This window comes from Zonotrichia leucophrys, chromosome 2 (assembly GCF_028769735.1).
Source record: "Zonotrichia leucophrys gambelii isolate GWCS_2022_RI chromosome 2, RI_Zleu_2.0, whole genome shotgun sequence".
NCBI classification, from domain to species: domain Eukaryota; kingdom Metazoa; phylum Chordata; class Aves; order Passeriformes; family Passerellidae; genus Zonotrichia; species Zonotrichia leucophrys.
In genome coordinates, this window is record NC_088171.1 from 22,703,152 (window position 1) to 22,729,812 (window position 26,661).

The window sequence follows — 26,661 nt, forward strand, 5'->3', positions numbered from 1 at the left end:
AAGCTCTGTGACCCCTCTAATGAATGCCTTTGCTGGCAGCTATTCCTTGTGTCCGAGAGGCACCAGTGTAACCAGTGCTCCCCTGAGCTGGCCCCCAGCACAGTCCCAGAACCCTGCTCAGACCTCCTCAGCTGGGGGACAGAGCTGTTGGGAGTGCCCCTGCTTCTCACAGCCCTGCCTACAGACATCTAGCAAGGGAACCAAATGAGTATTTTATTGACAGTGCTCTCACAAAGGGGAGTACGTGTTGGAGAAATTTTAAAAAAGAAGACAGTATCTGGTTCTAAACAGTGATGTCAAAAGAGGAAAAAAATACCCAGTATTTTGTTTTAGAGCACACAGGGACAGAAAGCTCCCCACAATTGAAATGCAATAAGCATTCAAATGTTAAATACCTGTCTCTACATTTTCTTCCCAAAATCTGGCTTTTGAACTCCAAAGTCAATATACAAGAAAATTTGAATAGAGTAGAAATAAATCCAAACTGCCAATGCCTCTAAAAAGTCCCAGAGAAAATAAGATATTGAAAATCTGGCAGTTTCACTCTGCTAGTTCAGCAACCAAGATGAGAAACGAAGAAATGTTGGCTCAAATCTTGAAGTTACCAAATAAAGTGGTTTAAATAAGAAATAGACTAGGGAGCAGTGAAGGAGACCTTAAAATATGTAGATTTTAATTACCCTGCCTGAAAGTCTCAGCTGCTGTCTGTAGTTTTGAGAGACTAGGTTTATAGGGAGCACCCAGCGCCCACGCTGATGGGGTTTTTACTTTGGAGTAGCCCTGGTCTGGTCCTGTGAGCTTAGCTGCAATTAGCTGTGAGATTGGTTTGTTTCCCCCATGAGCAGCCAAGATTGCCTGTCCTCAGCTGCTCTGCAATGTGAGACATGGAATCATACATGGTGGAGAGCAGCAGATTCATTCCCAAGTGAGCTCCTGCTCTGGAACCAGCTACTAGTGTGGGCTACACACTTTGTTCATAATTTCTCAACACAAAGTAGAACTTCATCTGATTATCATTTCTGCCTGTAACTAGGAGAAGTAATTAAAAAACATACCATCTGCCTAAAAATGCACAAATATGAAAAGTGCCTAATATATTTTTGTGAGGAAAGTCCAGTGGGGAGGAAGAAAACAGCGATGCTTGGTTTCTCAATGATTATTGCAATATTTTGGTATGTAGTTACAGTGCTGCTTCATGGTAGTCTAAATCATTGCTGTTAACAAATCTAGGAGCTTCAGAAAGGCCACATCTAAAAAAGAATTTTCATCTTCCTCTAATTGCATCATTTTATGGAGTCTTAACAGACTTGAAAAAATTGGCCTACAGTCTGAGTGACAGTTTGCGTTACAGATTTAGAGAGGATATGAAATTTTCCTATATCAAAGCTGAAGAACAGTTCTGACAGCTGCAAATGTTCTCTGAATTAATAATGTGGAGCTGGTATAAGACAATATTTAAGAAAAATCCATTTCTCTCTGCAGCATTGAAGCCCCTTGCTTATAAAATATTAAACAGCATTAAAATTGGTATGCTGCTTGAATGGAATGACAGAACTTGAAATCCACACATGAATCCATAAGTAAAAAAATCATTAGTTCCAACTTTTATTAGTGATAACTTTTTTTAGCCTGATAATTCAGGCTAAAACAGCACCCTTCCCTTGCTGCTAAAATTCAAACCAATATTTTGGCTCTGCCATAGGAAAGAAAATCCACTTTCTAGCTTCATTATTTAAACCTCACTGACCAATCCTTATTTGCAGAAGCTTTTTCTTCACTGTATAACAATAGCTATAACAAACACCTCTGGAAGATTAAATAAGCCTGTTATCTGCTATGTAAGCTCTCTGAATATTAACTGACAAATCTGAAGTTTTGGTTTGTCCTGACTTTACACATAAAATTACTTTCTTATTTCTCAGTGCTTCTTACATCACCTCTTAGCTACAAAAAGATTGTATGATGTCAATAAAAACCCAGGAGACATAGCCTGGCTTTCTGGTCTTATTGTCTAGCAGAGGGAAAGGCAGGGCTAAAATTTCATCAAAAGACTTAAAAATTTAACTTCAGGCCCACCTAAACTTCTCAGGTTGACAGTTTAGCCATTTTGCTCCCCATTCTCACCTGCAGGAATGAGAGAAACCTGTGTCATCCATGTAAAACTCACCTGTGCACTCAACCTGCTGCAGTCCCCCTGAGCAAGCAAGAGCTTTCCTGGACCAAGGGAAACCTCAGGAGCTGCAGAGAGGTCCTGCTGCCTGGAGCAGACGCAGAAACCCTGACAGCCCAGCTGGTATTTATCTAGAGGGAGCCAGGGTGAGCGTGCAGGGCAGGAATATGTGAGGGGATGTTGCAAGCCTTTTCTGTCTGTGTGGGATGAAAGAGCTTCCCGTCAAAGTCTCAGGGAAAGTCCCAGCCCTTGTATTTACAGCTGAGGTGAAGCTGTGGTTGCTTTTATCATGCTGGCACTGACTTGCCCCTTGGCTATTGGCCAGGGCTAAGGGTTGGCTGCCTTTCCCCACTCTTGTAAGACTAACCAGAATTGTGTAAGCCAGCAATGCTGTAGAAGCACAACAACAAATATTTGCCTGGAAGGAAAGCTGCTTTTCTATGTCTTGGCTTTTCTGTGCCATTCCACCTGTAGGTAAGGACAGGAAGATTGCCACATTGGGATGAAAGGAATGTGGCATGGAGTGGTTGAAAGTAGCTGATCTCTGAAATTCTCTGGATATTCTTGGTAAGTGCAGCTATCCTGGGGTGCCAGAGTCTGTGGTGGATAAGTGTTGAGAAATGAGTCTTTGAGGGATAAGCCACTGTGTAGATGTGAATTTTGTATGTTACATATCTGTTTGAAATGGGACATAATTCAAAAGAGATGACTTGAGCATCATTGACCTAGATCATAATCCAGATAAGAGCAAGGGGCTAAGAAAGTCCCACTGGCACTGAAATTTCCTAAGTTTGAAAAGTCACTTGAAAGGGAATTTAAATAATATACCACTCTAGACTTGCCAGCAATTTCTGACATTAAATAGGAAGATAGTAAAAGAAAAATATTTTTACACAATCTTGACTTTGGGAGATTTGCTGGAAACTAATTAGAAAAGCACACTAAGAGGAAAGAGTCATAGAATATATAAAACACAGAGGTAGTTTCTAAAAACAGAAAGAAAGGACAATAAGAAGTTTCATTCAGAACAATCTGTGACTGCACTAGGGCTGGAGAAAGTATATTTGAGAGCTTGAGTTCTAGAAAAGAGATCAGGTCATGTTTGAGATTTAGAACAGGAATAGCCTGTGTCATTTGTACACTGTGCTAAAAAGCATAAGCCAGTTTGATGCCTGAATTACTGGAAGAGATCCAGGAAGAGAAAAAGGGGATATATCACTTTGAAAGAGCTTGGAAGGTTTAACAAGGTGCCCCTGGCACGTGCAGAGTGCATGACCTGGCTCAGAATGTCCAGTGAGGCAGTGAATGTGTCTGGGGGCAGCCAGCGCAGTGTTCATTGGCAGGTGACCCTTACATGAGGATGCTGCCAAGAATTGTGTTTTACACTTAAATTAAAGGGAATGGAGAGGAAAATAGTTGACTTGCAGAGTTTAAAAGCACAAGGCTGTGCCCACAGAAGTTATATGAGGAATAAATGTACAAATTCATAATAGATGGGGAAAAGGGCAAGTGCAGTGCAATTCAGTGCACCAAGTTGATCTAAGCATTGATTTCCTGTGCAATAACATGATCAAAAAATCTGAAAATAATTTGAGGCTATTTTCCAGTGGATAAATACCTTGTGAATACTAAAGAAACCAGGAAATCATTGAGTTGTCCAACATTTCACACACCTATGTGATCCCTTCACATTGTAAAGCAATGCTTTAAAGAGCACTTGAATATGCTCATTGCTCTGGAACAACAGACAAAATAATTCTTGTAATTATAGGAAAGATAAATGAAACTCCTTGTTCATCCATTGATGGGCCTGAAGGAAAAAAAAGAGATCTGTGACAGAGGTTCTGGTGGCTGTTCATATTAGCAAAAATTAAAGAGGTTTTTTAAAAAATTTTTGAAACCTTTGTGAGCTGCACTCTTTTCTCAGATATGTATTTAGGCTGCATTTAGCACCTGAGGAAAATTGTGATGAATTTTGCCAACCTTTCAGGTTAGTAAGATTTATACAGATGACATTTAGATTTGATGAAAAAATACTGCCTCAGGGTAGACATGGAAAGAAACTGTGCTTCTGAGCTGAGGGTGGACAAACAACAATGTAAATACCATGTAACAGAAATAATAACATACTTGAAAAACGTTGGCACAAACCAAAGTAAATCACCAGAAAATATTCAACAATTTGTGTTCTCCAAAAGTATTTGGGTGCTGAATTATAAAAAGAAATACGTACCTACCATAATTTCTTGAGAGCACTGTCATGATCATCTCACATATAATTATTGAAGAAAATGAAAAATAGGAGGAATTAATTAGACATTTCAGAGTTTAAAGTAAATTTTCCATGGAGGATTTCAGGGCAAATGCTGATGAGGTAATTTTAAACAATGTGGAAAAATAAAAAAAAAAAGAGACTGCAGTAGTTTATGAATTAGCAAAACCTTGGTATACTCATAAGGGGAAAAAATATTTAATCTTAGTCATGGAAATAAACAAACCCATACATTTTTATTTACTGAAGGCCATGCCGTTTGAAACTGATTATAAATCATAAAGAATTACCAAACAAAGCCTGGCCAATGGCCATTTTTCATTATTTTTCAGTTATGGAGTGTGACTTGAAGGTTCAATATATTCTTGAGATTGCAAGCTGGATTTCTAGAGCATTTGACAATGGAACCAAGTCCAGAGAGATATTTACTCATTGCTCTTATTACAACAATAGTTACTGAGGCTGAGATGCTTCAGAAAATAGCTCGTATCATTGAATGCAAGATTGATTTTAGCCTAATAACATGGGAGTGGTAAACTTGAAAGCACTACTGGGGAAGATCTTCCAAAGCATATGTGCCAAAAATTTCAAGATTCGAATGCATAAGGAAAAGGCCAGGGACATGGGAGGGGTGTGCTCTGCTCTGTGTCCATCTCTCACACTTCACCCTTCCTTTTTCAGTTTTTAAAATTTTTAATTTTTTTTTAATTTGTTGTTTCCTATCATCACTTGTCTGTGCTTCTTTTTTTTTTTTTAGGGGAAAGGAAAAAAGAGCAATGGTGTTACAAAGCTGCATGTTGTTTGTAGGAGGTTGTTTCCCCAGGCTCATAGTTACAGTGCAAGAAGAGATGACAACCTTCTAAAAAAGCCCAGAAGGGAAAAAGAGTCACAAAGCCTGTCACTTTGTGCTGTGGAATCTCCATCAGACAGCAAACTCACCCTGGGGCCAGGGACACCCAGGACATCCAGCTGGGATGGTGCCCCTGAGAGAAGCAGTCCTGGTGCCCTAGGGGAGCCAGCATGCCCACAGGGACACTACAGGGCACCCCAAAGGCTGGTGGAAATTCACTGATAAATGCAGCCTCAAGGCTTCTGATAAACATTTGTATCCCTCTGTTCTACCCCTGTTTGAAATACACTTGGCTTTATGTTTTCCTTGGCAGGGAAGGTAAAGCCTTGGGAATATACATTAAAGTTTTAGCATGTGAAAAAAAATTCTGGCAATAGCTCTGTAAAGCCTGCCTTTGCTATGTGCAGCCTTTACAGAGAGAGGAACATCATTTTTCTGGGGGTTTTTTCTGAGGTCCAAGATTACACAGGTATTCAGGATGGAAGTCAACATGTCTTTGAAGATTTATGCATTAGAGATGGTGAAAACCACCAAGCACACTAGTTAACCCAAATCTCAGACATGCCAGAGTAAATGGATTTCTCTTTGAAAACAGGGTACACACTAGCCTGGTTTAAACATAGGCTTTGTGCTGTATTCTTTGTCCCTATCATGGCATTTAAGCTGCACAAAGCTTTGTTTCTTGAGAGTGAAGTACTGATTCCTCAGTGTTTAGGGGTAGCTGACTTGACATCAGCTTTCCCAGAAACAGGAAAAAAAAATCACCCTTTACAAAATCACAGATATAGGTGTCACTTTTAAACTCATGGATTTCCCATACAATGGCATTGTCTGATTGGAAACAGTTCAGAGTAATTTCAGTGGAACTTGATTAAAAAAAAGGTGGTTAGAAAATCAATTGGATCCTATTTGCCTTTCAAATAAAGTCAACAAACTTTCTTTCTTGAACTTTATTTGACTTGAACTGTTTCATGTGATGGTTCACTTGCATCCTTGTGCTCAAACTGAAGCTGTTGACAGTAAATGTTTGCTGTCAATTTTGACTGGGTGGGAACATCCAGATCATTTCTGAACATAACTCTAGAATTCTTGACAGCTTAAGATTTCTTTCTTGTGCAGTACTTTATCCGTGAAGCCTATGAGGGAAGCACTGGGTATGCAAGTAAGTGAGCAACACAGGTCACTTGAAGTTGCAGACCAAGAGAAACAGAATTTTTTACGGTACTCAGCAAGTGAAAACACAAGCCAAAACCAAACATACAGAGATGAGCTGCTGTGTGACCAAAGTTAGAGAATAGGTGAGTTTTTGGAGGAGACAGTAAATTCTGACTTCATTCTTTCTATATAAATCATTAACCTCATCCAGCCTGTCCATGCTTCATTTTGATAATCTTCTAAGAAAGTGTTTGAGAAGTGAAGGACATGAAAAGCAGTATAATTTTTTTTTGTTAGTTGAGACTGACCCATGGGAGGCTGAAAGTCAATAATGGCTAAAGTATCTTTCCATAAGTTGGTCTCATCTTGGCTGAAGCCAAATCCTAGCTTAGAATCCTACCTCTAAAGTTAATATTTTCAAAGGAACTACACTCAAATATGTGTGAGATGTCTCAGGTTTTTATTGTGTCTCATTAGTTTTCAACACACATGTGAAGATCAGTAAAGAACCTGGAGGGACCTCTTATAATACTGTCAGTAGGAGATGGGAAAATGTAACTCTAAGCTTTTACATTCTTAGTGTTATTTTCCGGTTTTTTTGGCTACCTGCCATTTGATTTTAAGTGGGGATTAAAGGCACTGAAGACACATGCAGCTAAAATATCACAGGTTTTTTATGCTAAATAAAGGTAATTTTGTTCAGCTGGTGTTTATCGCCTATTCACAGAGTGACACTTTCATTTCTGAGATGATAATAACCATTCAGTATCAGCATTCCTTGCTGTTTCAGCAGATAAAGTTATGCTGTGACCAGAGAGAGCTGTTGTGCATGCATTTGTAGGGGCTGCTTTGGATTCCTGCTGAATTCAAGCTTGTTGCTTCATTTCCAAACAGTCTTTCCTTAGAAAACAGCAAAGAATGTGACGCTGTTGTTCACTTAGTTTCTGGGAGCATACTCTGCTGATGACAGTGCCTACCAGGAGGCCAAAATGTCCCCTAAGATACTTACTGTCTGATGTAGAGAAATCTGCAGGATTTTAACTTCTTACTGTTTCACAGATAAACCATACTGTGATTTTGTGTGAGATGGAAGGCAAAATGCTTGTTACAAGTATTCTGGGAAGAACATTTGCGTATAGTTAAAGAAAAGCATAAAGTGGAGCACACTGAAATATTTCAGTCAATGGCCCAAAGCAAAGCCTAGATTATGATCTGACTGATCCATTCTGGACTTGGAAAGGTGTATTTTTCCTTAGGCTGTGGGGGAGGCATGAACACTACACAAAAGTAATGGTGTCATACTGGGAGTGTTTTAGTTCTGTGGAGTGTTCTTAACAACTGGGAACACCATAGCTGGAAGCTCATGGGAATGGGTGCTGTATTTTAGGCTGTGTGTTAATGTCCAATACTATTTCAAAATGAGGCTAGGAAGAAAAGGTGAATTCAAGAAATTTTTATTTACAGACTGTAATGCCTTTGAACTTAAATCTGCCTAGGCTGTTTTGACAAGATCTTAATGGTCTACAAACCATGCATGTCTAATAAGTCATTCCAGTACATCTAGTGATTTTTCTTAATAGAATTTACAAATATCCGTAAGTCAGGGATGATGATTCTTCCTGCTTCTTACTTCTATATGAAATTGCTTCATGAAGCTGAACTGTTATATTTAGAGGAGGTTAACAAGGGATATTTGATGTAGTCTGGAACAACGAATATCTCTTTTGGATATTTAAATGCCTGAAAAACTTTGTAGATTTTCCAACTGAAACTATTTTTTAAATTTCCCTTAACCACTCCCCCCCAAAACTGTATGGTTTTCCCACCACTGGGATGCAACAATATTCTGAAATTTAGAACTGCGTGTGAGAGAGAAAATAGGCTGTAGAACTTCTGTCCATAACCAAAGCAGATCATTGTATCCTATTTATGCAATGCCTTTACAACTACTGTATAGCTAATTAAAAAATTAGTTGCAAGGAGAAATATAAACCCTAATGAAGCAGCATAGAAATGTAGAAAGATCAACTGGTCAATTTTATGGACTCAAAGAGAATAGCTCATATCCATTTTGAGCAGCTCACTCCAGCAGCAAGACACACTACTGGCATAGCCAGTTTACTGAGTTCCATAGCTGACAAAATCACCCCTACTGCCAAAATGCTCAAATATATGGCTGAGTCACAGGAGCTGAACAAATTACTCCACATCAGTTTAGCCATACTACCTTTCATGTCCATGCTCTTGGCTTGCTCCAGTAAACACCACCATACTAGTTTAAATGTCTTCCTCAGAGCTCTGCAGGCATAAGTCCCCCATCTGACCAAGTCTGACTGCATGTGCATGGTATTTGTGTCTTGCTTTAATCCTTCCTGACACTTTGTAAAAATAAATTTTCCAGACACACTTCTTAATATATATTCCTTTGTGTCATCCAGCACAGGAAGAGCTTGAAAAACTTTTTTCTTCTAGGCTATTTAGACATACGGAATCTATTTTTGTTTCCCTCCTTTTTTTGATCTCCTTTTAAAAATGGGGACCTTATTATCATGTAAGCAATAACCAAATGACACAGGCAGAAATAAAAGTTAACACTTAGCCAAGGAGAAATAATTTTGATATTTTTATAGCTATGCTTCCTTTAGAAAGGTAGAACTTCTTTTTCAGTGATACTTTATGGTATTATAATTAATCAGAGAAAAAGAAATTGTACTGCATTATGAAAGGAAGCAATAAGGAGGGGACATGAAGATGAATAGGCTACTTAAGCAAGTAAACTATATCTGGTGCCAGCCTGACAATGACATAGAGGACTTGAGTCTCTGTAGTGCTATCAGGTCCCTCAGGGTCTTCACTAGTTTTATTTGGGGCTTTTGAGGGCTTATGACATTACTTGCTTGGCCACCAAACAGAAGACAGAAGAGGAAGTTATTTGAACAAAGTTATTTGAACAAAAGGAAGTTGTTTGAACAAAACAAGGTGCTGGTTACACTGAGTAAGACAAGTTTCACTGGAAACTGAGTTTCAGTTCTTCAGAAATGATAGTGAGCTTTTATTAAATGAAGTAATTCTTCCAAAATGTCTTGCTTTTGATCATGGCACGACAAATGTTCTATCCTCAGAGTCTCTTCCCCTCACAGTTTCCTCTCACTGACCCAGCAGCACTGACTGTTCACTCTCTGCTCCTCTTTTCCATTCCCTGTATTTTCAACTCCCTTTAAAGTGCTCTTATTACTACCAGTGATCTTCCTGGTTTCTTTGTCAGACAGTGTCCCAGCCACATTAAGATCAATTTTTGTGAAGGTGGTGTTTACACCTAACTCAATGAGTGGGAATGAGAGGTCTCCCAGAACAAGTAAGGATGCAGACTTTCAGGTTTCACAAGAAGCATTTCACAGACAGGTGAATATGGAGAGAAAAATATGCTGACAGCAGCCCTGTATATGAGAGACTTACATGAACAGAGGAAAATTTCTGTCCTCCATTCCCCCAGTCCACTTTGTTATTTAGAAAAATCTAAACATTGACAGTCAGAAGGTTCAGGTATATTGTGTTTGATGTTAATAATGGGACTGGAAACACCAGCATGTATTGCAGTAAAGCTATTTTCATCTTGGCCATTCTCATCTACATCCTTTTATTTCTGTAAGAAGTTATTTAAATGTGTGCATATACCTCAGACAAGTAGTCTGTATTTTTAATTTTTTAAAGAATGTCAGGAAGTTAGAATAAATATCTCCATGAAATTTGCTTAATAAGAATTTTCAGAACGTTTGTCATATTTCTGCTGGCAAAGTCAACTGAAAGACTAATTTTAACAATGTGAAAAGCTGCTTCTATTGTGACAAAAATTATGGCCTAAGGGTCAGAGCCACCCCCTCTAGAAATTAATACTTACAAAACCACATTTCTGTCAACAATCTGATGGTAATGCTATGGGAAGTTACTAATGGGAAAGCAGCGCTGTCAGAATAAAAAGTGCTCACCTTCTCTAAACCAAGGAGGCTTTATTTATTCTTTCAAGCAATAGGCACAATTGGACTGTCTCTCTGACATCTTTGTCTGTAGATAATAATCTTGGTTTAGTACTAACTCGTACTTTAACTTTTGTTTCATGTACTTGGTATTTTTTGGCATCATGTAGACCTTGTGATCTGGGGAAGAACAACTTTCTTAATCTATTTTTGTGTTGCATCTTCAATTACAACTGAGCAGTATAAGTACCAAATACACAAGAAAAACCCCACACTCCATATTTTATATGAGCTGAAAAATAAAACCTTTCATATCAATACAAGTATTAAGGTATTAGCAGTCTAATCAAAGCATTCTTATTAGTTCCATTTTGTAAAAACTAGCTCTTCAAATTTTCCAATTATTTTAGCTCACTCCTGGTCATGGTGCAATCGATGCTGGTACCCACCAATATCCTCATCTCCACCCCTTTCTGCAGAATTATGCTTACCCTTCTGTTGGTCCTCAAGAAGCAAGGGAGAGGGTTCTGGCGAGTTCTCAGTGTCCTGGGTTCTTCACTGGGAGAAGTGTGATGCTGCTGAGGATTTCCTCCATGTTACTCTAGGATCAGTGTGGGGCTGCTTTTATATGGTTCTTAGCACGTACTGCACGTTACTATCTCCTCATTGGTCTGCAATTCCTCTTTGTATCTAAATATACTATATATAGTAGGTTTTAATTACCTGCATTGAATATTTGTTCTTTGCTCCCTTTGTTATCTCTAAAGCCAGTTTTGCCGTCCTCCCAACGGCTTAATGACCAGTAATTGATCAGTATTAATTTGTTTATAGCCAAGGAGGGTCAGGTTTCATCCCATCTCCAGACTCGGAGAACTCCTCCTATAATCCGTTACTTGTATAATCCTCTACCCCAGTTTTATTTCAGATCACAACTGCCTCTATGCAAAGCAGCTCCTCTGCTAGTACATACAGAAATAGCAAAAGTCGCATAAAAACACGCATTAAAGTACACTCACCTACAAAACTAAGCTAAAACTTAAATTAGGTAATATTCACCTAGCAGGTAAGTAATTTTTGATACCACTCACCTAGATAAAAATTAAGGAAAAGGCAGTCCAGGATAATATGAAGTCATCCTGGGGTGTCCCAGCTCCCAGTCTTTGGAGATGTAGCATAAAGTTTTTGGGCTCCTACTCACAATGGCAATGCCCTGCTTTCCAGGCTGTGCTGCTCTGCCCCGTGGAAGCAGGCAAAGGAGTCTTGGCCATGGGGCTCATCAGCCTTACGTGGTGAGTCCCAAAGAGAAGACCCTGGAGGAGATGGGTTCCGATGTTCCACGTTAGTTTGGGTTGTTTGACAGCTGAGAGCTCTGGTTCCTCAATATAAAGCAAACTGCAGGCAATCAAGCCCCATTCAGTGTAAAATCTACTATGTGGAAAGAAAATAAAAAGTGCTTCCTTCAAAGTAGCTTCATTTTCTTGCCTAAGTGCTACTGATATCTGCAGCTTATCTCAGCTGAGGAGCCTGGTCTGACTGACACACAGTGAAAGTGCATGCAGATGTCATGGAAAGGAGCGCAAAAGGGGGATTCCAAACCACCTGACTTATGCGACAGCGCTCCCTCCAGGCTGGAGCTTTGTTTTCCAGTTTGGCTCAGGCTGGTCCAGTGCCTGCCCTGGGAGGGAGAAGGTCAAGTTCCAGATGGGGGAGAAGGAACACTTTCTGGTAGACCACAAACAATTATTTTCTTTCAAAACTGACTTTCACTGGCTCCTGCCCAGCAGTGTTGCTTGAATCAAACATAAAATGAAGCAGAGTTAGTTTATTGGTGGTGCTTTTTTAACTATTTCCAAAAAAATCATGTTCCTTCCCAGGGTTTGTGCTGTCTTAAATTCAGCTTCCCTTTCAGAGTTTGGGTGAAAGCAGGGGCAGGCAGACAGAGGTGTTTTATGGATGTACATTTGTGCATCTCCTGGTTGTCAGGATGTGTGTTGCACGGGGGAGCAGACTTCCAAATTTTCCTCATGGGAGTGAAAACCCTGCTCTTTGCTGCAGAGCTGTGAGCTAAGAGCTCTGTCAGGGAATCCTCATGTGGGTTTCTTCTCTCCAGATACATATTGTGGCCTATTCTGCAGCATGCAAGGGCACCTCACAGTAAAACTCTGCTGTAATAAATGACACAAATCATAAAGCATCTGCCAGTAAGGAAAGTAACTGTCCCAGCTCAACATTGCAGAGACTCCCATTAATTTATTATAGCCAGTTTACAGGATTTATTTCTGTTTGGCATTGGGAATAATTCTCAAAGCCTCTCTAAGACAGAAGAAAATAATTAAATGCTCAATTGCGTCTACCTTGATGGTTAATGTAATCTCACATCAAGAGGAGAGGTTAAATTTAAACGGTTTCTTAAATTCCATCTTGAATTGCCAGAACTGCATATATTCAATATATCTTTTTGGTTTAAATAGCAGAATATGCAGTTCCCATGTATATTTCTACATTCTGTTTCTCATCTAAAGCAAGCTTTTTTAATAAAATCCAAGGCTTTAAAATAACCAGAGGAAAAGGAATTAAATTATTGTTTAAAAGTAAATGCTTCTTTAAAAAACCACAAAGGGCTTGGTATTCCAATACTTTATGTGCCATGTGGTCTCTTAACTTGTAACATTCTGATTGCCACAAAAAAATTACTGGTTTTGTCTGGTAGAGTGTTATTTATATGCTATACTGACAAATGTGTGATTGTTTGAAATTAAATTTATAATAGCTTTCAGAAAAATCTGATTCATTGTTACATTTTAGTCCTATGATCAGGTGTACACTTAACTGATGCCAACAAATGTCATGTTGATATAAAATTGTTTCATGTGGAGTTGTTTCACAAATACCACTAAGAAATAATGTTGAAAGATCTTTTATCCTGAAGATTTTTTCCTGCCTGTTTTAGCAGTAATTGGGAAAAACAAGAGTAGAAAGTTAAATAACCTAAGCAGGAATTATCCAGTTACAGGAGCAAAAGTTCAGCAGGGAGATGGTTGTTGGATGTGTGCTCATCACAGAAAGTTGTTAACATTGATCATCGCAAAAAAATATTCATTTGAAGTGTGCTCAGATGTAGGACATGGTAGAGACATTCCTTTTAAGTGACAGTGATTGAACTGAAGATGAAAAACCCCATCTTGTTATGTATTATTAAATAATTAATTTTGCAATGATCCATTATAAACTGAGAAGTGTGTATCTGAATAATTGCAACTGGTGCATAAAAGAGCATGTTGGTCGTTTTATTATAACAATGGTGTCTGAAGTCCATTTTGTGATTTTATGATTTAGCTATATGTGGCTAGTGATCACAGAATAAGAATCTTCATAATCTAGCTAAAACTCTTGCACATTGGTCATAAAAAAGTACTCAACTGGAGTGGGACTACACATACAGATTACACTACAAGCTGGGAGAATGCCTGTCAGATTGATTGTATCACTCTCCTCAGAAGCAATGCTCTGCTGTGAACAGGTAAAAAGCAAATATGGAAATACAGGCCAGCAGTGGAACTGTAGGTGTGTGAGATGGCAGTGCCACTGAAGTACCAACAACAGCGTCTTCAAAAGAAAGCATAACAAAAATGTAAATATAAATACGAAGGAGGCCATGTGGAAGGTCCATGAAATTGGTACATGGTCCTGCAGACCTAGTGAAAAACATTTTGAGAGTTTGTAGAGGCATGAGTAACACTGCTGTAGATTTACAGATGGAAAACCAAGCATTGTCAGAAATGATATTTTCTGTAAAAACAGAAAAAAAATTCATCTTACAGCAGAATTTTCTTCACTTACAGAGGTTTTGTGCTTTGAATATGTGGTTTCATGTTGTAGAAAATTCTGCTATCAAACACTGCTGGAAAACTCTTTGGAAGGGAGTCATCAGTGCTGGATCACTCGGCAAAACAGGTTGAAGTGCTTTGAAAATCATGTGAATAGACTGAAAAGGCAGTTGAAAGAAGGGGATGTAGAAGCCTATTATGGTCTAAGTAGTGTAGCACACTGTTGTAAGAGCTTGTTCTTTTCCCAGGAACAAAAGCTGACAACCTCAGAGCAATGGAAATATCTAAACCACTTGTGCCAATACTCTCCAGGTGTGACAAACACTTGACCTCAATGAAACCAACAGCTAAATATAACATAAATAAGTACTTTATATCTATTGCATAGTTAAAGAAATTTCTAATAGCCACATTTTATTTGCATCGTTTATACAATTTATTATAGGAGGTGCTTAGTCACTGGCTTTTAAGTATAACTTAGCAAGATACTTTCTCTCTGGCCTTGTACTGCTCTGGGAGCCTAATGGTTCTCTCTGGCATGACAGGTGGCAAGATCTACTTTTCTTAGAAAGGGGCCTTGTGAGATGTGCAATCCAAAAAATGTACAGTATCAAGAAAGAGTCTAAATGAAAAATGTTGCCATTTTCAATGGCAAATAGAAAGCTAAACCTTTTGGCTCCTGGTGTTAGTTCAGATGACTTAGTGTCATTAGTACTTAAAAATTTGGTATACCTTAGTATTGTTAAAATTACATTAATCAGTAATCTCTCAGTCAAAATTGCTTTTCCCCTTCATCTGCACCTTTTAATATTCAAAAAACTACGGTGTAAGAATTGTCTTTTAATTTTAATTACATGGGTCTGATATATTAATATTAATAATGTGCTGGACGAGTACTTATTTTTTAATTTTGGCCAAGGATGCAGGTTGTCTAGAGGGTGCCATAAAAGTTCCTATTGACTTCAGCTGTATAATTTGGAAACACTAATTTATGTATCCACTAATCACACTGGTTGGATTTTTTTTCCCCTGTGAGGAACTCAAAGGTTTCTGGATTTTTTTCTGTTCATGGGTGTAAGTAGGGATGTAAGATTTAGCTTTAGGTAATTGTATTATCTCAGCTTTAAACTGACAGGTTAATATTAATCAGGAGTCAGTTTCACAGCAACAGATAAAGCCCTACTGGATTTTGCTGGGAGTCTGTTAGCAATCCAAATAAGGATAAAGGATGTATTCTTAAGTCATACAGCTGTGTGAACAACTGAAATCGATTGTAGCCATTGTTGAGCTCCCTTGGATCCTAGTCTCACAGATATTTATGGAAACAATTACACAACTCAAGTAGAAAAAAAGCATTAAGAGGGATTATGCTGATATTCTAGTTTCACTGTCTAGGGGTGAAACCACATCTCTTATCTAGTCATGAGAAATAAAACCTGCTCTTCTACGAAAAAAAAGTGATCAATATAGAAAATATTTTATTGCATAATGTGTTTTATTGTATAATGTGTAGCCAGAGATTTGGCATGAAAAAGCACAATAGAAAGCCTAATGACTAATTCAATCAGAAGAAATAGTCTGTTTCAGGAGGTGGGCCAATTGTTCACCCATTTTTAAATTGTAGATGATTTCTTCTTTGTTCACACTATTCCATTATCCCTCCTGGAACTCCTTACTCCAAGGCTGGTGCTCATTCCTGTGTTTTTCTGGTCCCACATCCTGCTGTCCTCGATGCTGCTGCTGAGCTTTCTGCTCACTACTGAGGTAGCACTGGTGATAAGGGAGCAGGTCTGGCGCTGCTTTTGCAAGTGGGACAAAGATTTGAGAATATTCCAGGTCAGAAAATAAAGTCCACATCAAATAAAGACTTTATAAAGCCTCGGTAATCTATTTGAAATGCCACTCTGCTGGCTTAAGAGACTCTTATTGCCCACAGCTTAATTGAGCTAATAGGAAAGATTTGATTTCTGTTTGTTGCGCTGTTATGACTGGACGCCACTAGAGCTGTTATTATTGATTATCGGCGGTGCTGTCACTAATTAGGGCTGTTTGGGAGGGCCAGCAGGGCTGGCCCAGGGCTGTGAGTGGAGCTGGATGCGCGCCGGGCCCGCCGGCTGGGGCTGCCTTTGATGCTCACCACGCCTTGGATTTGTCCCCACGCTTTTGATTCTCCCCACACCTGCTGCAGAGAGGCACGTCCGCACCAGCACCCTTTGTGCACCGAGCAGGGGAGGCACAGCCTCGAGGGTGCAGGTGGCCCGGAGGAGATTGCAGCAGGATATTGAACCATACACGTTATGGCTGTACAAGTGGAGAGTATCTCCTGTATCTCTGTGTCCTGCTGTGCGCTGCTGCAGTCAGCAGTACTTTGCCAAATCCCTTTGTAAACTTCTCAATCTCCATCTCCACCTGGCTTTGGATTTATGTTTGCAATTCTCTATTTAAGGAAGCTGCTACAGTACCTTATTTTCTAATGTGAGGGAAGTTTGGCTCCTATTTCTAGCCTAGGCAGCCCAGAGTGGTTGCTAATATTTAAGCAGTTATCAGTTGTTAAGATACAGAAGTAGCAGTTCCTGTATGTGAGAAGAATGTCTAAAAGAGAAGAGAATAATAAAGGGCATGTGTGTACCTGTTTTCTTTTGAGAAGAAAAATGTGGATACCTCTGCTGTGATTGATATCAGTGCATAAAACATAAATATCTGTGGTTCTAAAAGCTGACAACCTTGCCTGGACTGATGAATGCTCAATTTCTGCAGAGATAATTTAATAATATATTAGAAACATCCTTTAAAATAATTATGTCTGACTCAATTTGAATGCTCTGAAAGCCTTAAAGAGGGAACAAATGAGTATTGAAAACTCTACAATGCTTCTGTGTTTGACATCTATAAATATTTTTTACAGATCTCAACTAGTTGCTTGTCTGACAATTCAATTATTCAACCTTGTGCTGGAGAATATCATAACAAAATTTGTCTCTGTACTGACACTGTAGTAAATCTGAAATAAAAGATGTCTTTGGAATGAACAAAGAATCTACTTGTTAATATTATTTATGTGATATCAAAGGAAAAACCAGCCAATTCACCTACTCATGTGATATCTCTTTCAGCAGTCTAGCACACTAAAACATAGGATTTTCATCCCTCCCTGTTAAGAACTGCCTCTTTTATGACTACGCAGTAGTTCTTTGCATGTTGTTTGTAGTGGATAAAAATTGGGAAATTAGCCCTTAAAAATCAGGAACCGCAAGGAGGACCTGGATGAAGCTGCTGGTGCCAAAGAGGTTCCTGTGGTGCTGTGGGGGCTGAGCTGGTGCCTGTGTGGCCCAGCAGGAGATGCATGGCTGCAGCACTGTGGATGTGCAGGGTCAGTCCTGCAGGGTTTCCTCCTGCAGACAAATGCCCCTTGTCCATTCATGGGGCAGTGAAACTCTGCTTTTTCTGAAGTCCTTCACTCTCCACCAATGGAATTTGAGCCAGAAACAGCACTGATCATACAACTTGGACCTTCACAGTGGCCAAGAAAAATTTTCTGTCAGTATATATGTAGCTATCACTTTCATTAGTTTTCCTAGAAGGAAGTAGTGCACAATCCTAAGCGATGGCCATCCCTTGCTCTGAATCTTGGTATCCTGTCTCTATTCTCCAGGTTCCTGTGGAGAAAACAAATAGATTTACTCCCTTTGAAATGCTGACCCTCCAGTACTTATACTGTAAGCCTGGGAGGAACATTGGCATCAGGGTGCAAAATTGTAATTGAAATATCTTAAATTCCTAAAAAGATTTAAATTCTGGTCTTAAGCTCACAGATATGAATAGTTTCCTCCAATTCCTTCACTTGCATTTATGTGGGGGGGAAAAAGAGAAAAAAAAAGGTACAAATTGTTCTTGAAGAGATGCAGGACTTTTAAGGGAAAAGCCATAAGCCATTGTGGAGAAAATAAAAATGCACTCCTGATCAGTGCTCAGAATTATGCTCGAAGACCAAAAGAGGAAGAAGTCACAACAGTATGATCAGTGTGAAAGGGAAATCCAGGAGAGAACAGTTTTAGAGAGGTAACTAGCTGGTGACTGCAAGGAGGAGAGGACACATCTGAAGCTCAGTGCCCTGTGTGCTGCTTGTAGAAGAGCTTGGCTAACTAGAGGCAGCCTCTGCTCTTTGCAGGGAATGGGTGTGGGCAAGTTTCCAAGGCAGAATAGAGAAAATGAAAGTGTCTGGAAAAACCAAACAATTGTAGAAATAAGGAGTATCATGCTGAAAGTTCTGTCTTTTGACTTTGCAAATACTCAGACCTCATATTTGACGCTCATAACCCAAAGCTTTTCTCTCCTTCTAGGTCTCAGCCATGGGTCAGTTTTACAGAGTGGTAGACCTGACATTACAGGGGGAATAACTAATGAGTTCAGCTGCTCCTGGCATGAGCATGGGCACGTTTGCCCTAGTTTCGGTTTCCCGCTATTACTGTTTCACTCGTATCACTTTCTGCAAAGAGGTTTTGTTATTTGTATGGATATAACTCTTCTGGACAGCATTCTGCAGACAATGATGAAAGGATTATAGTGTAGATGAGACAGGAGAAAGGAGTAAAGGTGTGTTTTGAGAAAAATGCCATAGTTAGTACAAGACGTTTTCAGAGACTACTCTACTTGCACTGGTGATTGTATTTCTTGTATATATTTCAACAGACAGTATAAAGATAAGCTTAAACACACCTCTCCAGGAATAGAAGTTGGACTTTAACATTCTACCATATCAGCAATAAATTCAGAAGCCAAAGACTGTATTTAAATTGATTCCTGCCGGAGTACTGCCGGAGAGAGCTGCCAGCGGCTAACTTCACACACACTATCAGCTCTCCTTTGCTGCAGGATGGAGCCTGTGATAAGGCTGGGGATGAGGAGCGTGGCATGCAGAAGGTGAGGAAAGAGTCAAAGAGAAAGCTGACGTCTCCGCAGATGACGTTGTGATGAGCTGGGCCTTAGTTCAGCTCCAGGCTGAGCTCTGTGGACGTGGTGCCGGACGCGTGGCAGGGCAGGGGGGACAGGCTGGACAGCCCTGGGGCTGCCTGCACTGGGGATGCCAGTGCTGCGGGGCAGAGCTTCCGTGCAGCCACTTCAGCAAAACTCATAGGCACCAAAGGCCTCGGTAATGACCTTGCTCTTGGCTTGGTGAGACACAGAGGAGCTTGCCTGCTATCAGTGCGGTGCAGCAGGGCTCTCCTGTGCAAGGCAGCAGGTCAGCTCAGGTCAGGACAGCAGCAGGGAGCAGGGGTCACAAGCCTGGGAGTTTCTGGGCTCTTTTTCCATTGGACCTCTGTCTTTGGTGATGGTTAATGTGAATGACATGCACAGGAGGATGAATCACAAAGAATAAAAGACTTACATGTTGACTGGAAAGAGAGTTTCGTGGTGCATATGGAAGCAGTCTGGGTTTCTCACTAGCCTCCTTGTTTTTTGAATGCAAATTACTCTTTATAAATCCTTTTTATAAAGGATGCTGCACCACATAAGGGCAAGGGTAATTGTTTTTTCCCTTCAACTGATTGCTCATCATTATAGCAAAAAAGCGTGGGATTGCTTAGAAGGAAAACCAGTCCCACTAATTCTTTCCCTGATTGTGTTAGTACAGTCTTTATTTAGGCTTTTGTCAGTAAACCAGTTTTATTACTTCAAATATTACTGCACCCTCTCACTATTAGTTTTTTATGACATTATCTTTGTTTTTATGATGGTTGTCATTATGTATCAGTTTGGAGAGATCCTCCAGGAATGTCATGCTCAGGTTGTTTTCTCTCATCACAGTGGGCAGCTGCTTTTCTTTTCTGTTTTCTGGTAAGGTGCCATTTCTTTCAGTCACAAGGGTGTATTTTTGCTGGTGCAGATAATGAGCACAAGATTAACTCACAAGGCAGGCTCTTGCTGAGAAGCTTAGCATTAGCTCATGGAATAGGAAACCAAGCACTGTAACTGCCTATCCCGTAAAAGCTGAAATTAAATGAGCTTCCATTGTTATAGGAGCAAAAGGGCCATGAATTGTCTTGAGAAGTAGACATTCACATTCTAATAAATTTATCATTTTAGAATAAATAGATCATGTTTCATATGAATATGAAGAATCTCTTTCATATATATAAACAGAAATAATATAAATGTAAATAATAGCAATGTAACAAAACTACCTCAAGTTTTACTGACAATTTTGAGGTCATAGTACATGTGACTTCTCAGTGTTCCTCAGAAAAAGCAGCTGACTTTCAGGAAACAAGGCAAACTGAGTAGTCTTGTGCCTAGTTTTCAGAAAATTCCACCTACACACTGAGAGCCGAGCACCTAATAATCTCTAAAGGAAACAAATTAATTAACCTGAAAAAAAAAATACAGAGGGATTAAAGACTGAACTTTTTAAAGCAGATAGCCTCAACCTACAATATTTAGAGAGTTTTTAGAAATATTTATTAATAAGAATAGTATACTTAGTTATATGAGTTCAGATAAAATTGTTATTGCTATTATTTCTCTAAAGCATCTGGTTCTGCAGTTATGAGAGACTGTAAGTTTCAGAGACTGGAAAAAGGAAGATCTGTTGTGTCATCAGATTTGGTGCTGTTTTTATCTTTTGTCTTGTTCTTTCTCTTTAGAGAAAGAAAACAGAAAAAGGGAGATTTTAAATTACCCTCACAAGCCAAAGTTAACTGGGGCTGGCTCAGCACCACAAGTGCCTCTGCCCATGGAGGAAATCCAGACTGGGATATGGATGCTAAAGCAAACTTTTCCCCACCTTCTGAGACTGTGGCAATCACGGGCTGAGGAAGGGCAGCTTCAGGTAAACCCAAATCACAGTCCTTGCCCCCCACTCCCGTGGGCTGCAAGCCACGGTGCTGCAGCCATTGATTTCCACTGGCACAATTCTCTGCTGGGAGAGACAATCGTGTCTCAAAGAGGTGGAGCCACACCTGCAGGTAGCAGTTCAATTTCCAGCTGCCACAGCATATTGGTCAGGACGTCCACTCTGGCATGGGCACAGAGCCTCCCTGGCGTGGCCTCCTTGCACCCCTCTGGTTCCCAGGAGAGGGGAGATGGGTGCTGAGTGCTCCAAGAACTCTGAATGCAGCACAAGGCACAGTGGAAATGACTGGTTTTGTTTAGAGATATGGCTTGCAATGGACTAACTCCTGCTTCCAAAAGATCTTATGAATTTTACATTGGAGGAATTGTTGGATAATGCATGCAGATGCTGTTGGGAGCTTGGTGAAAACATCAGTGCCCCATGTTGCACTGTCCAAGTGAAAGCAGAAATGGTAAGCCTGAAAATTTTTTCTGAGCTTTTGTTGGTTCTTCCCATCTAATGTATTTGTGCCAACTGAAGTCATGCTGACCTCTTTTCTTGGGGCTTAAATGCTTATGTAAGACAGATGCCAAGGCTGTAGGATAATTACAATACTAATTACTACTTTTGACATGTATTTCTAGTGATTAGGACTGTTTCCAGAATGCCTTTGATGCTGTTTTGCAAGGGCACTGAGCTGAGATTTTATTTTTCATATTATTTTTCAATGCTGATGTTTGCTTGTTCTGTTCTTTTAGATGTAGGAATGTAACAGCAGACAGCAAAGCAAATTCAGTCATGGGTTTTCTATGTAATAGGAGGCACACAGTAAACCAAGCAATAGATTTTTGCTACAGGGAAAAGATATTTCTGTTTTCCTTGGTAGTTTTGCTATGCAATACCCTTATTTAATTTACTCTTCTTGTAAAACAGGACAAGAACCACCTAAAGGTAAAAGCTGAGAATCATTAACAAAACCACGTATCTCTTGACAGTCTCCAGCTGCAACCTCCTTGTCAGTCACTCTTTCATATCTTTGTTACTTTTGCTCTCTTAATTAAGGAGAGAATTTGCACACATGAACTGTACTTGTCCTGTGGGGAGAAACTGAAGGACTGGCACTAGTTCAGCTGGGAGACAGGACCATGTCAGGAGGGCCCAAACTCCCCCAGACCAGAAAGGAGGTTATGAGAGCACACCATGGGGATGTGTGCTGGGGAGGGTAGGGGATGCTGTAAACTGAACAGCTGTGCTGCAGACTGGGTGCAGTGAGAAGCTTGTTCTCCATGGGGACGGTGGAGCTGTGGAGGAGTTGGACAGTGTGAGTTGTGCTATCTCTGCCCTTGCAGGTTTTCAAGACCTTCCTAAACAATATTCTAAGAAAGTCCTGATTTCATCTTTATCCTTCCTTGAGCAGGAAGGTGAACCAGAGACTTTCTGGGGCTTGTTCCACCCTGAATTATCTGTGAGAAGTACTTGATTCCTGTTCAGAGCTCTGTTATTTCAGGGAAGTAGGAGAAGTATTGGGAAATCAAGGGGTCAAGACAGATGGGGAGCATGTGGTGAAAGCAAGGCTGGCTCTTAGTTTTAAAATCTCCCTTTTGAAATGGACTTGACTCATCTTACTGCTTTGAACAGCATTGATCCTTACAGTGTTTATTCCTCTGCAGGACTTCATAGGCAGGTGAATATGGAGTCCCAGATGGAGCACAGTTTCTAGTGGAGCTGGGTAGAAAAACAACAGATTGTCCATTGCTTTTTTTTTTTTTCTTTCATGAATAAATAATGGATTTTTGAATGCTCAACTTCTTTTCCTAATGAGTCTCGTGGAACAGCATTTCCTGTCCTTTACTAATAGTACTGAAACCTATGGCCTAATTGCAACCAGATCTGTTGGAGCATCCTGGTGAAAGGCTGTATTTAAAGGCCTCCATCCCACTATTCCTCTCACTATTTTGTTGTTCAGGACACAAGGATGAGTGGGAGCCTCAGTGATATGCCACCTCTAGATGGCATGATGATACTATAAAATGTGCAAGATTTTTTATATATTAAGCAATCATTAAACTATTGCCACAGTAAGGACATATTCCAAAGACCAACTGTCAGGACCCTGTTGGATGATACTGATTCCTAGCATGCCTGGAGTTGTCATGATGCTAATACTCAACATGTATTTAAAGAGCCAAAAGAAAACTGGAAATGTAGAATAGACATATTTTCAAATATTACTTATTAATTTATTTTTCAAGTGCTAAGAGGCAATAATCTCATAATTTATGAAAGCATCAGTTCATGATTCAGTTTTTGTAGCAGTCATGTTTGAGTTGCAAGAATGCAAAATAAGTCTGCATTTGGTAACTTCTGACACCATTTTCATTCTCTAGATCAACTTTTACTTGAAGAAAAGTAAGGTGTAAGATCTGCATACTGGTTGTGTAGATTCTGGCATGTATGCAAATAAACATTAGGAGGCTCCCAGAAAATCATTTACACTTCACTAAGTGTATGAAACTCCTTACAAACTTCAGTGGGAGCTGTGAACATGTGTTTGACTGCATTCCTAAATTTTGCTTGTGGGCATGGAAGAAGTCCATATAATAATTTTAAAGATTAAAAGAACCCAGTAGTTTTGTGTTTTGTAGTTTGAGTTTTTGTGGTTTTGTTTTCTTTTTTTATATTTACTGTGTTGTTTTTCTGGATGGTGCTTTCTTTGAGCTCATCAGTTTATAGCTGTCAAAGAATGCCCCAAATGCCAAATCTTGAGTAGTCTTCACTTTTGAACCATCACTGAAATGAATTCCCTAATAAGAAGAATTTGCACTAGCTCAGGAGATCCCCTGCGGTTCTCTGCTCTGAAAACCAACAAAAACAGGGCTGAGGTAGGTAGATGAAGTATATTATTTGACAGAGCAAACCCTATGCTAGTGAGAATTGCTTATGGAAGCAGCTGAAGAAATGAAAAGTAATTATATACTGCAGAAGAAGGAATAGTTCCAGAAATAACTTTCTGCTCTGCAGTCTCCTGTGACACTAGACAGCCTCTTTGGGTCCTGTCATGTTTTGCAGAAGCCACTCTACATCTGCTCCAGCATTTAGATTGGCACTTTTAAAACCAGATCTGCCAGGCTGGAGATGAGATGCCTGGTTTTGCAGACCACTCAGTTCCTGCATCTCAGGAGCCACTGCTCCTTACACCATAAGATGACCTTGAAGAAGAGAAGCAATTCCCAGAAATGCTTAAAATTGTGATGCACTGGCTCTGAAAATGAGTTTATAAGTTCCTTCTTCTGCAGTAGTTAAAAATCTTGGGCTGCTTTGTAAGAAAGGTGATGAGATGATCCCTGTGTCTTGTGCATCACAGTTTGCATAATTCCCTTATCACATTACTCAGCCAGTACTAAAGTGCAAGTCAAATTTGGGAAAATTGTGAAATTCTAGATTGAAGGTTTTCTTTGCAAAATAAATTCAGCTACTTTGGATTTATGCAACATGTTACTGCCTTGAACCACACACTCCTTTTTCCAAGGGCAGCCTTTGTTCATTCCACGTGTAGATAACTATGGAACATGTCTCTTAGCTTTCCAGAACTGGGTTTTCAATGTCCAACCAAATAACTAACAAAACCAAAGACCCCCACTAAACTGAATACTCAGAAATTCAGTCATAAAATATGTGTAGACTTATTCCTACAGTCTGCCAACATCAATGCATCCTCATTTGTCTTCTAGCCATTGTAAAATCCATTAATATTCTGAGTGCCTCGGTGATGGCAGACCCTCACAAGGCATAATCATGAGATGCAGTTCCCAGTGGCTGGCTCAGCTCACACTTGTGTGATGGATTTCAGATGACTGGCCCTCAGGATAGGCCCATATGGTGTGGTATGACATGTTTTCTGTTTTTTCCAGCCTGGCTGAGAAAAACAGTACAGAAGAGGAATTGTAAGAAGGAAATTCAGAACAAGTGTCTCTGGTTTGGGGTTTCAGAGGAGCATTCTGTGCTGCATGTCCTGCTCTGCTCCCTCCTCCCATCACTCCAGGATCCTATCCTGGTCCTCACTTTGCCTCCAACCTATTTGCTGCCATCCCACCTGGCCTCCACCCTGCTTCCAGACCTTCTCTCTTTTGTTTGCTCTCTCTCAAAACCCAGCTATTTCTTCCACTCTGCTAATACTTACCCTTATTTTCTTCCCTTTTCCCAAATGGATTTCTCTGTGCTGTGAGGTCTTGATTACCTCTTCTCTGAAGTGCATGGAAGATGTTTCGGGGACCATAGACCACAGAGCAGCCCTTAACACCCCGAGTCCTTGGTGCTTCCTTCCCCAGATGAATCCCTCCTGAAATTGTCTTCACTCTTTACCCAGGGCCTTCATAATTTTATGTCAAATAAGGTTTGCTTTGAAGCCTTGTAGTTTTGGTTGACCTTTGAGTTCTCACAGGAACAATGTCATTTCCTACACCTCAGCAGCCCCTGCCAGGCTGACTTTCAAAACCTTCATTCAGATCTAAACTACAAAACAGGTGAGAATAATGTATGGCCCAAGTGTTATGTATTTTGCTCATGGGACTGTTGGGAATACTGTTGTGGTCAGATCTGTGAACCTGGAGGTTTAATTGCACTTTCATGCCTAATTATGCTTGTTACTCAGTAGTTGTTGATGGTGCAAGCTTTGGTTGCTGCAGTGGTAATGGAAACCTGTTGGGGAGGTGATATCTCAGGCCACTTGCAGCCAATTGCTCTCACCCACTGGTAATACACTTGTTCTGGGGACAGAAAAAGCATTTGATCTGAAATTTTAACTTAAGACAGGTGTCTGGGTCAGAAAATCTCTGACTCAATAGCAAGATCATAAGCACCTGAATCTGGAGCCTGATACAAGACCTTAACTGCAGGCATTGCTCCAACTTCAGCTCATGTTTTGCATCCCTGACCTCCCTGTGCAGCTTCACTGGATATATTGTTCAGGTTTTGGTGCTTACAACTACCATGGGGTGTGAGTTGTGAAAAGCAGCTGCTCGGCTGAGCTGCAGTTGTGGTAGATGTTTCTATAGTGCCCTCTATGAAGGTTTGTGTATGTATAGTGTTTGTTGCAATTTGAAAGCACTTTAGTTCCCTGAGCCTGGGCAAAGCTCAGTTAAGGATGTCAAAATTCAGGTTTTGTAATAGCACCTAAGAAATGGCAAATCATTCATACTGTTTAGCTAATACATTCTGTTCTGCTGCTGCTAGGAATGTAAAAAGTTACAAATGCAGCAAGAAAAAAAAAAAAAGCCAAAAAAAAAAAACCTACAGTGTTTCCTACTAAGAATAACATAGATTGAAGTAGTGATTTTCTTGTTCAGGGAGTCAAACCATAGCATGTTGTCAATAGTAATATATTGGCCTGCATGGTACTCTAAGCAGATTCAGCACTAATATTAGGAAGGGCAGAAAAGTGTGTGGAGGAGGAATGTGATTGTTCTTTCTTTCTCCCTTATTTATAAGGGAATACAAAGGGATTTCCTTTACATTTCTGGGAATATGCATGTTGGTTTGGCTTTCTAAAATAGCTGCAAACTGTTGCCTTAAAAATACTGCTGTA

General features: G+C 39.9%; 1 protein-coding gene and 1 long non-coding RNA gene across 3 annotated transcripts in view; one reads left to right on the forward strand and one right to left on the reverse strand.

Moving 5' to 3' along the window:
* STEAP4 (STEAP4 metalloreductase) overlaps window positions 1-2,242 on the reverse strand; it is a 28,845-nt gene extending 26,603 nt beyond the window's left edge. Inside the window, exon 1 of the mRNA XM_064703291.1 lies at window positions 2,168-2,242. The gene's annotated coding sequence lies outside the window, so the exon portion shown is untranslated. The remainder of the gene's footprint in view (window positions 1-2,167) is intronic.
* LOC135443050 (uncharacterized) lies at window positions 2,163-6,231 on the forward strand. 2 transcript variants are annotated; one of them, XR_010438782.1, is made up of 3 exons: window positions 2,163-2,293; window positions 2,645-2,737; window positions 5,200-6,231. It is a non-coding gene; the product is annotated as an uncharacterized LOC135443050 (long non-coding RNA). The 2 variants fall into 2 exon arrangements; XR_010438783.1 differs by having other exon boundaries at window positions 2,186-2,316.
* The last annotated feature ends 20,430 nt before the right edge of the window (window positions 6,232-26,661 follow it).